A 10,591-nucleotide genomic window follows, 5' to 3' on the forward strand; every position below is an offset into this window, starting at 1 on the left:
ATTAAATAATCGAGAGCGTAATAGCCAAAGAATGGTAAAATGTCTCTTCCCTATTTATATTTTTGCCACCGTATCTACAGCTTATATTTTTCATATCCATGAATTTGTTGAGAAAATTAGTATTATTTTTTATAATTTCAATAAATTCAAGTTAGAACCATTTCATGAAAAAAAGAAAACTCGACAAATAATTATAAAAACGCGCTCCCAATTATAAAAACCTTAAAAAAAAATTTCAGCCAAGAGTGGTAGACTGCAATATAGGGAGAGTACCAGTTTGACAGACTAAAACATTACTAAAAATCATAGGAAGTAGGGATGCTAGCTACATATGTTTATGGCCCCCTCATAATCAATATTTTTTGTGATAACGAAGGTGCTGCCACCTTTCTAAGAAAAATTGTTTCTGGGTCAGAGTACAGGGGACTCTTTTTAAATTAATAAAGAAAACACTGAAAATCGGGACATAATCGGTACAAATATGAAAAATCGGGACACTTATACGTCCCGACTTTTAAAAAATATTCAGTGGGACAATTTTCTCAAAATCGGTACTGTCCCGCCAAAATCGGTACGAATGGTCACCGTAGGTATAGTCGTTTTGATGGGTATGCAGTTACAGTTGCATGGCTATATTCAATCCCGATTATTGCGGCCTCGTTCGCGCACTCTGGGCAACGTGAGAAACCCATGTGCGAGATGCAATAACCAAACCGTGTGGAGCCTTAAGTCACGGCAGAAAGAGAGGGAGCTTCGGTGGGGCCACTCCGACTTATTCGGTTTAAGGGCACACTGAAGTCTGCAGCGTCTGTTCACCAGTGCGTGCGGCTGCAGGCGGGTGTCTGTCTTGGAGCAAGCGGCTCGCTATATAAACGTGTATTTGGTTGCGAAACCAGCCCGTCCAAGCAATGGGTTTTGCGCTGGGTTTGGAACCCGTCACGTAAACACCCCTTCCAGTGAAGAAACCTTATGATGACGACCACGGCAAACGTTGAATGGACTATGATTTGAGGGCATACACCTGGAATTCCCAGACCCTTAATGGGGAAGGTGCCGGCTGGTTGATGTCCTCGTAAGAACGAAAGTTGACATCACCGCCATCCAAAAAATGCGTTGAACGGGGAAAGCAAGCAATGCCTGAGGCCTTGCGACGTATACTACAGCTGTTATGTAAAGGAGCGCAAATTCGGTGTTGGATTTGTGGTCGGAGAGAGAATCCGTCGCCGAGTACTGTCGTTCACCCTGGTGGACGAGCGTCTAGCCATAATCCGCATCAAAGCGAGATTCTCCCACATCTCGCTCATCTGCGCTCATGCCCCGACGGAAGAGAAGGATGAGGTATCCAAGGATGTCGATGCACGTACGAGCGCTGCCCCCGCCAGGATATTAAAATCGTGCTTGGCGATTTAATGCCAGGGTGGACAAGGGATCTTTGGAACCACCGTCGGAAAATTCAGCCTCCACAACGAAACGTCCGATAACGGACTGAGGCTGATCGACTTCACCGGTGCCCGAAACATGGTAGGATGCAGTGCTAGGTTCAAGCATAAAAAGTTTCATCAAGCTACGTGGCTGTCTGCGGATCGAAAAACGAGAAACCAAATCGGTCATGTTGTGATAGACGGAAGGCATGCTTCCAGTGTTTTGGACGTGCGTGCACTCAGAGGCCCAAACATCGACTCGGACTACTATCTTGTTACAGCCAAAATACGCACCCGTCTCTGTGCAGAAAAAAATGTGCGCCCAAATATGCAAGAAAAGCTTAACGTCGAAAAGCTGCAATCACAACAGACAGCCAATGCATCCGCTACTCGACTCTCACACCTGCTCTCAGAGAGCACTCTACAACAAACCGGCATAAGCTAGCAGTGGAACTACATTTCCCGCTCATTAAGTACCGCCGCCGAAGAATTAGTCGGATTTCAGCGAGCCCGAAAGAACAACTGGTACTATGAGCAGTGTCAGCAAGCTGCAGAGAAAAAAGATGCCGTCTACAGACCCACGCTGCGATCGGGCACAAAGCGCGCTATGTGGGACCGCTATAGGGAAGTGAGACGGATTTGCCACAATAAGAAGAAAGAGTCCGAAATACGTGAGTGCGAGGAGCTATAAATGCTGGCCGACAGGAAGAATACCCGAAAATTTTGCCAGAGAGTTAGGCGACTTACGGAAGGTTTCAAGACCAGGACATACTCCTGTAAGAACAACAATGGCTACCTAGTTCCCGATGTTCAGAACGTACTTAAATTATGGAGGAAACACTTTTCCACCCTACTGAATGGTAGCAGCACTGAAAGTTGTGGAGAAACAAGAACTCGAGCAACAAGTCGATGATAACGGAGTCGATGTTGCTCCGCCTGACTATGACGAGGTACGAATAGCAATAACGCGGCTGAAAAACAACAATGCTGCTGGAGCCAACAGCCTGCTAGCTGAGCTATTCAAGTACGGTGGCGAGGAGGTGATAAGGTGCATGCATCAACTCGTATGCAGAATATGGTCAGAAGAACGTATGTCCGACGACTGGAATTTAAGTGTGCTCTGCCCAATCCACAAGAAAGGCGACCCCACCATTCGCACCAACTACCGCGGGATCAGCCTTCTAAAAATAGGTTACAAGGTCTTATCAATCGCATTGTGTGAAAGACTGAAGCCCACCGTCAATGAACTGATTGGGCCTTATCAATGTGGCTTTAGGCCTGGCAAATCCACCATAGACCAAGTGTTCACAATACGTCAAATCTTGGAAAAGACCCGCGAGAAAAGATCGACACTCACCACCTATTTGTCGACTTTAAAGCCGCTTTTGACAGCACTAAAAGGAGTTTCCCATGCGCCGCTATGTCTGAATTTGGCATCCCCTCAAAGCTCATAAAATGACGTTTAGCCCCGTCAGAATTGGGAAAGACCTCTCCGAGCAGTTCGCCACCAAAAAGAGTTTCAGACAGGGTCCCTTTCATGCGACTTCTTTAATCTGATGTTGGAGAAGATAATAAGAGCTGCAGAACTGAACCGCTCAGGAACAATTTACAGCGTGCAACTGCTGGCTTATGCCGATGACATCGACATTATCGGTAACAAAAACCGCGAAGTGTGTTCTGCCTTTTCCAAGTTGGATAAGGAAGCAAAGCGAATGGGTCTGGTGGTAAGCGAGGACAAGCTGAAGTATGTATCTCCTGTCATCAAGCAAACAGTCACCACATTCGCGCCTTGGCACCCACGTCACTGTTGAAAGTTATAATTTCGGGGGAGTAGAGAATTTCGTTTACTTGGGAACCAGCATTAACACCGATAATAATAATGTCAGCATGGAAATCCAACGCAGAATCACTTTTGCCAACAAGTACTACTTTGGACTGAGTAGGCAATTCAGGAGTAAAGTCCTCTCTCGACGTACGAAAACCACACTATATAAGTCACTCATCATGCCCGTGTTGTTATATGGCGAAGAAGCATGGACAATAGCGTGGGCCGAAAATTCGCTTGTTTAGAATGTTGATTGGTAATAGCAAAAAGATGGTTCATTATGCTCTAAAAAAAATCTGTGTGCAAGATTAAAATTTTTGGTCAATATCTTAGGCTCGCCCAAGTCCCTCAAGGTTCAAGTGGTAAACAATTTTTTTTAGCTTATTTTGATTCTCTACAAAAATGGTCCATTTACCAAATTACGTAGGACTAATACTTTCGAAGATAATTGCAATTTAATTAAAAAAAATGTGTTAATTAATTACTTTTTATTTTTTGAGCACATTGAACTTTGATGGACTTGGGCGAGCCTAAGATATTGACCAAACATTTTCATCTTTCACACAAATTTTTTTTAGAGCACAATGAACCATATTTTTGCTATTCCTAATCAAAATTCTTAAAAAGAGGATTTTCGGCCCACGCTAATGGACAATGACAACATTCGATGAGGTGGCTCTTGGAGTATTCGAGAGAAAGATTTTGCGGTAGATTTACGGGCCTTTACGTCTTGACGACGGCGAGTACCGCAGACGAAGGAACGATGAGCTGTATGAGCTTTACAACGACATGGACATAGTGCAGAGAATTAAAATACAGCGGCTCCGCTGGCTTAGTCATGTCGAATGGACACCGACGCTCCAGCTCTAAAAGTATTCAACTCGTAACCCGCTGGTGGTAGCAGAGGGAGAGGGAGGCCCCCCTCTGATATGGAAAGACCAGGTGGGGAAGAACTTGGTTTCACTTCGCATTTACAATTGGCGTCAGTTGGCACAGAAAAGAAACGACTGGCGTGCTTTTTTGAACTCGGCCAAAATCGCTTAGGCGGTTTCAGCGCCAAATACGAAGAAGAAGAATAAGAATATTCTGTTCCGTTTCGTAGTTTCTTGCAATTTCAATTTGCAGCCAAAATCGACTTCCATTATTATTCGTACGTTCGCGACCGCATGTTTGTTGCTAACATATTGAAAAATAAAAATCGAAAGATCATCCCTTGGCACCAAAGATATATCTAGAAAAATGATATAGAAACATAAAAAATATGGCGAAAGCCACAATAAATAATTATTTCAAACGTGCGGTAGCACGAACAATACGGCATCACAAACCGATTGAGTCAGCTGACCCATGCTTACAAAGCAGCGCTGAAACGAATGTGAAGAGAAAAGGTAATACCGAGTACTTAGGAAAATAACAGGAACTTGTTTTTGCAGAGGATTGTTATAAAAGGGATAAGCCCAACTGATGTGCCAATTCTTTTACGTTATTCGCAGCTACGAACTGTAAATTTAATAAACTCAATTTTACTCTAGAAACCGCTCCTTTTCTTTTGGTTGCCCGCTCTAAATCACCACACTGGTGACCCCGACGTGATAGCGTGAATAGTTTACCCGCTTTCCCTATTAATTACATTGCGTTGACTATTCATCGAAGTTTCGAGTGCATTTTGGTCTTGCACTTTGTAAGTTGGTTTGGTGCATCAAGCGCGCACGTGACTGGGTCGTTCAAGCGCCCATTTCAAGTATTTTTGAGTTTCGGCACCTTGCTGAGCACCTAAGGACTTTGCGCTGCACGAGGCTACCAAATGCCTTTCTCCTCAACCCGTCGCCCGACATGGCCAGAGGAAAACGTTCATCTTTAAGGAGTTAGCTAGCTGCTCACACGTTTTCGGTCGCCGCGACGCCCCCATCACGCCTTCACTTCGCTATATGAGGGGTCTCACCGAGTTATATCAAGGCATGAGAAGCATTTTGTAGTCGAGATCAGGCGAGAACACAATGATTTCTATCGACCGCCTTCGCCAGACGACGAAGATGAAATAGCGCCGAGGATGACAACGACTCAAATGACAGCAATGCCACGCCTTAACCTGGAACATCTCGACTTTCCTCTTCATATCATTCATCTGACACATAAAAGTGTCAGATTTCGCTGAGTTACATTAACTGTTTTCAACAAGCACTATTATAAATCACAGCGCAAGGCAGTGCGTGCGAGTGACGAAAGCAGCAACAGTAGCATGCTGAAATGACTCGCCTATACAGGGTGTCCCAGAAGAACCGTGCCAAACTTTAGGGCAAGGTAGGTGGGGGGGTGAGCTCACTGATAAACAAAAAATTTTCAGGTAAAAGTGACACCGTTTTTGAAATATTTACATTTTTTCGAATTTAAAAAAAATCGTGCCTTTTCATGTGTTTTCTTTAACTGCAACTACAAACCGGGCAATACTTAGTAAATTTTTTATGTAAAATACTTCCAGATAGTTGGCTCTCCATACTCAAATGCAATGTAGTTAAAATAAATTAAGGAACCATCATAAAATTAGGACTATTTCTGGATTTTTAACTTTTTGATATTTTCTTCCCCAACTTTGACTATCTCGGGTGAAAAAAAAATGTACTGAGCTATAACTTTACATTACATAAAAAAATTGCTCATTTAATAAAGATTTCAGAAAGGTGCCACAATTACTGTTTTGAATAGAAAAAAAAAAAGTTATAGCCGCTTTTGTGGGTAAAGGACTGAGACACGCTAGAATGTATTTAATAGATTTAAATTGAATTTGCTCTTGTTACCGTCAAATGACATGCTAAATAGTACAAAGGTACATAATTACTTGCTCTTGACATTATTTTATTGGCTAAAGAGTTGCGAAACAAAAAACGTTTTTTTGCTTTCGCCGGTTTAATGGGGCATGTGGATACACCCAACATATTTAGTGTTATTCTATAGGCCAATACCTTTCAAACGATACCTTATGTATTAAGTTCCGGCCACTAGTTGGAAAGATATAGAGGTAAATGTGTTTTGGTTCGTGTCTCCACTACGAGATGCTTTGGTATGTATGTGGCGTCTGTACGTACCATCATTTAATTTTTTTCAAACTTTCAGGAATTAAAGCACATAAAAAACTAAGAAGGTTTGGTTTCAGGATGTTTTGATTCGTATGCCTGTGTGGGCGTGGCTGCTGCCTGAAATTCGAAAAAAGGCAATTTTTTTAACTACCACTGAGGCCGCATTACTCAGTCCATGTCATTGATGTGGTTATCAATAGAAGGGTTTTCAAACAAGCTATCTAACGCTATCTTTTGTGTTTATAAAATATAAATACGAAATAACGTTATCGCCTGAAAACTAAAAATCGGGCTGCTGAAAATAGAGATTTCGGGCATTTTCTCAAAAACTGGTCAGTCCATTTTATTCTAAGTTTCCACAAGTCTAGCAAAACCTTAGCTTTCATCTGGTATATAGCTTATATCTGGGAAAACTCTTGTTGTGGAGATATTGCTATTCCAATTGAAAAAATGTCGCTCCAAAAAGGGTCAAATGGGTAAAAATTAACATATCCGTCTAATTTGGTTACTTTAAGATATAAAAATAACATACCCAGTTCCCCGAAAAAAATCGCCCATTCCCCGATTGCCTTTTAAACCGAAATTCCCTGCAAATCGGGGAATTTCCCGCGAGTTGACAAGTTGAAGGATGCAGCTGTGCTAATCACTTTGTACATGGCTTGGAAACCACAGTTTGTGTGTATTTTAGAGTTTTTTTCAGTCACATGCCGAAATTGTAACATTCTTCCCCATTTTAATTGCAGGTATGTACACAGTATTTAACTATGCTACATGGGTTTATCACCAGGGATGCCGTTTGGATCTAAATAGATCCAATTGGATAAATTTTTAGACGAATTTTTGCGGGATACTTATTTTTTCCGGTCAGTATAAATGTGGATACTTTTTTAAATAGGCCAAAATTTTATATTCCCTATAAAGTTTTTTTCGTTCAAAAATCGATTTTCATTAAAGATGGTCGCTACTTAAGCGTGAAATTAAAGCATTTTTTTTTTGTGAACGAAGCAATGAACATATGGAGATCTCACCAAAATAGATATAAGCGCAATTGCTTTAATTAGCTTAAAAGGATGCTTTAAGCAAGATCTTAATATACATATCGTCGTTTAAAGTACAAAACCGCGTATCAACAAAATGCAAAACCGCGTATCAAGGTAATGCAAAACCGCGTATGTGACGTTGCATAAATTATTTTGTAGAGCGTAAAAACACTTATATTTAAAAATGGTTCTCTTTTTTATAAAGCAATCGCATTTCTGGCTAGTATATTTCAGGACTAATGGATAAGGATTGAGCCAAGAGCTTGTGTGAGCAAATCCAATTTTTGGCAGCAAATGTCAGTTACGCGGTTTTGCAGAATGACGATGCGCTGTTTTGTACTTTAAACGACGATATATATAAAGCAAATTATACTCTTTCTGTAGTAATCTCTTTCATATCACATATTTTCATTTGTTAATTTAAAAAGAAAGAAGATTTCAATGTAGTTTAAATTTGATTTATTTAAAGAAACTTTTATGAATTTTACTGAAAAGACTTTAAATACATTCTAAAAAAAATTTGTTTATTTGCGCATATTGAGAGAGGTAACCAGTACGCCGTGTAATAAAATTAATCATTGCCTGTTTACTTTTACATAACGAATTTGTCGCAAGAGCAAAATTACACATAAAATGTTTAAAATAAAGTTATGTTTATTATTAGTAGGAAATGTATTTGTAGTTTGAAAATTTTTGCAATTTTAAACATTCTATATATGTGTATATTTCAAAGATCTCAAGTTCAAAATCAAATACTGAACATCCTATACGTATATTTATACAGATTCTTGTTGAAAAATTGATACTTTTCAGTAGTAGTTTTACATGCTCTTTTTAGAGTGTACTTGCTATTTATTATATTTACTTTGCAAAATACTTATGCACAAAAAATGTACTTTACAAATTGAAATTACAAATGTTTGATTTTATGCACATGTATTCCAAGTCCTTAGGATGGGTTAAATTAAGTCTTTTTCATGAAAATGTTTGGTTTTCTTACAAATTATGAGATGTATATGTAAAAAAAGAAAATTGGATACATTTGGATACATTTTTGGCTTGGTCAGGGATACATTTTCTTGAGACGGCGCGGCAACACTGTTTATCACCCGCACTTAACCTACCTGGTATTTACCTATAGTTGTACATAAATATGTATGTATGAATGCATTTAGTTCACCCATTGTGCCGCTACTACTTACATACATATGTATAAATTGCCACTGAGCAAAACTACTTGAGAAAAAATCATTCGTTTAATAGCACGAGTGCAACACCGTACACGTGATAGAAGTAAAACTTCTTTAAAAAAAAACACATGTGTGCGCCCCACACCCAGTAGAAATCTCAACAACAATTAAACTAAGGCAATCAGACGAATACAGTTGTTTATTGTATCCAAAGTTAGTACCAAGTTGATAAGTTTTTATCATTTGTCATATTTTTTTAATTTTTAATTTTTTCGAATACATATCATCCTTGATATCATCGTATCCTTGATCATGCTTTTTGCCTTATTCCGTATTCGAAAAACTATGTGTTTCAATGGACACATCGATTTGAATACATAATTTAGATTTAGAGAATATTTTTAGCAATTTATATGAGAAAAATAAAACATTTAGTTTATTGCTTGTATTTTCGTCGATTTTAAATTTGCTACCACAAAATAATTGATATCAAATAAAACACCTCTTTGAGGTAAAATTTTCGAATGACGAAAGCTGAACTAGAAACACAAAATTTATGATATCAATTTCGTGACGAAAATTATACGCATTTTTTAACTGCCTTTGAAACGTACGGAAAATCTGAAATGCGCAAAGCTAATGAATTTAATTTTTTTTAATGAAAACTTTTATTTTTTTTAGTAAGCTCAAAAATCAACTTAAGTATTCGTTTTATTTTTAACTAAAATATTTTCTTTTCCATATTCAATACTATTAAAAAAGATAAAAATATAAAGTTTATTGTACTTGAAAGCTTTTACTTTTAATATCATTTAATGGAAAATGCATTTAAATATATGTTCGAAAGTTTGAAATATTTATGTATTTATTTCTCCTTTTAATTAATACTCAAAAAATTTAACACTAATTATTGGCAAATCTAAGGCTGCTAAATAAAAATATGAAATGTATTAAAGTGTACTTAATCAAAAGTTTTTTATTGTATATTCATGAATTAATTTTATTTTTTGACTTCCAAAGTAGTGGTTTTGGTCCATAATTGGACTAGTAGTTTTCTGTCTATTTTGAACTAGTATGAGACTGGTGTATTTCTGACCGAAATCTGACAATTGCCATCTCGTAGGACATCCCCATGTTAAAAATACCAATTGATTGCATGGAAAAAAGATAGTTGGCTGACTAGTTGGGCATGCGGTTCATACTAGTTGTGAAGTACATTTGACTACAGGGGTGTTGCCTCGCTCGCAGTGCGATGCGAGTAGCTGTCTGCATACTCACTCTGCTAGGAAAGACGAGTGAGCGACGAGCGAGCGCTCCGAGTGTACTATACAACACATGCATTTTTGGGCATAAAAATGTGGGAATGTATGTCAATAGATTATGTACGAAAGTATGTTAATAATTGTATGTACATATGCATATATATATGTATGTAAAGTATTATATTAGGGCAGCATTTAAAACAACAAATAAAATTGATTACATACATATGCATAGATTATGGAATGAATTATTTTTTAGAGTTATATTCATACATGTGTACACACATAACATGCATATTTATATATGTTTGTATGTACGTATTTATGTATATATGCATTTATGTATGTATGCACATATGCATTCTCAAATCCCTTGGTAATAGTGAGAATATATTGTATCATGGAGTCAACAACAAGCCTACAAAATATTAGTCTTTTATTTTAATTGTAAGAGCCGGCGCAACGATCACCAAGGGACCCACAGCACAATAGTCGAATAAGACCAATTCTTGTTGAAAATTCTGGGTTCAGCAAAAGGTTTCGGTGCATATTATTAGAAAATGAATCCGCAAAATATAAAGTCAAATATCATTTCTCGCAGCCCTTTAGCTTATCGTTAATCTCAAAGTTATCTTTTTTCAATAAAATTTTAATTGTTCTCTTGATAATTGCACTGGCCTAAAGTCAAAATATGTAAAGAATAGCATTAATATTGCTGGCGTGCATTTAGGTCGCTGGTTCTAAATATTCTAATGTTTTTTTAATATTAGCTATAGTTT

This window comes from Rhagoletis pomonella, unplaced genomic scaffold (assembly GCF_013731165.1).
Source record: "Rhagoletis pomonella isolate Grant_MI unplaced genomic scaffold, Rhpom_1.0 Rhpom_scaffold_00413, whole genome shotgun sequence".
NCBI classification, from domain to species: Eukaryota; Metazoa; Arthropoda; class Insecta; order Diptera; family Tephritidae; genus Rhagoletis; species Rhagoletis pomonella.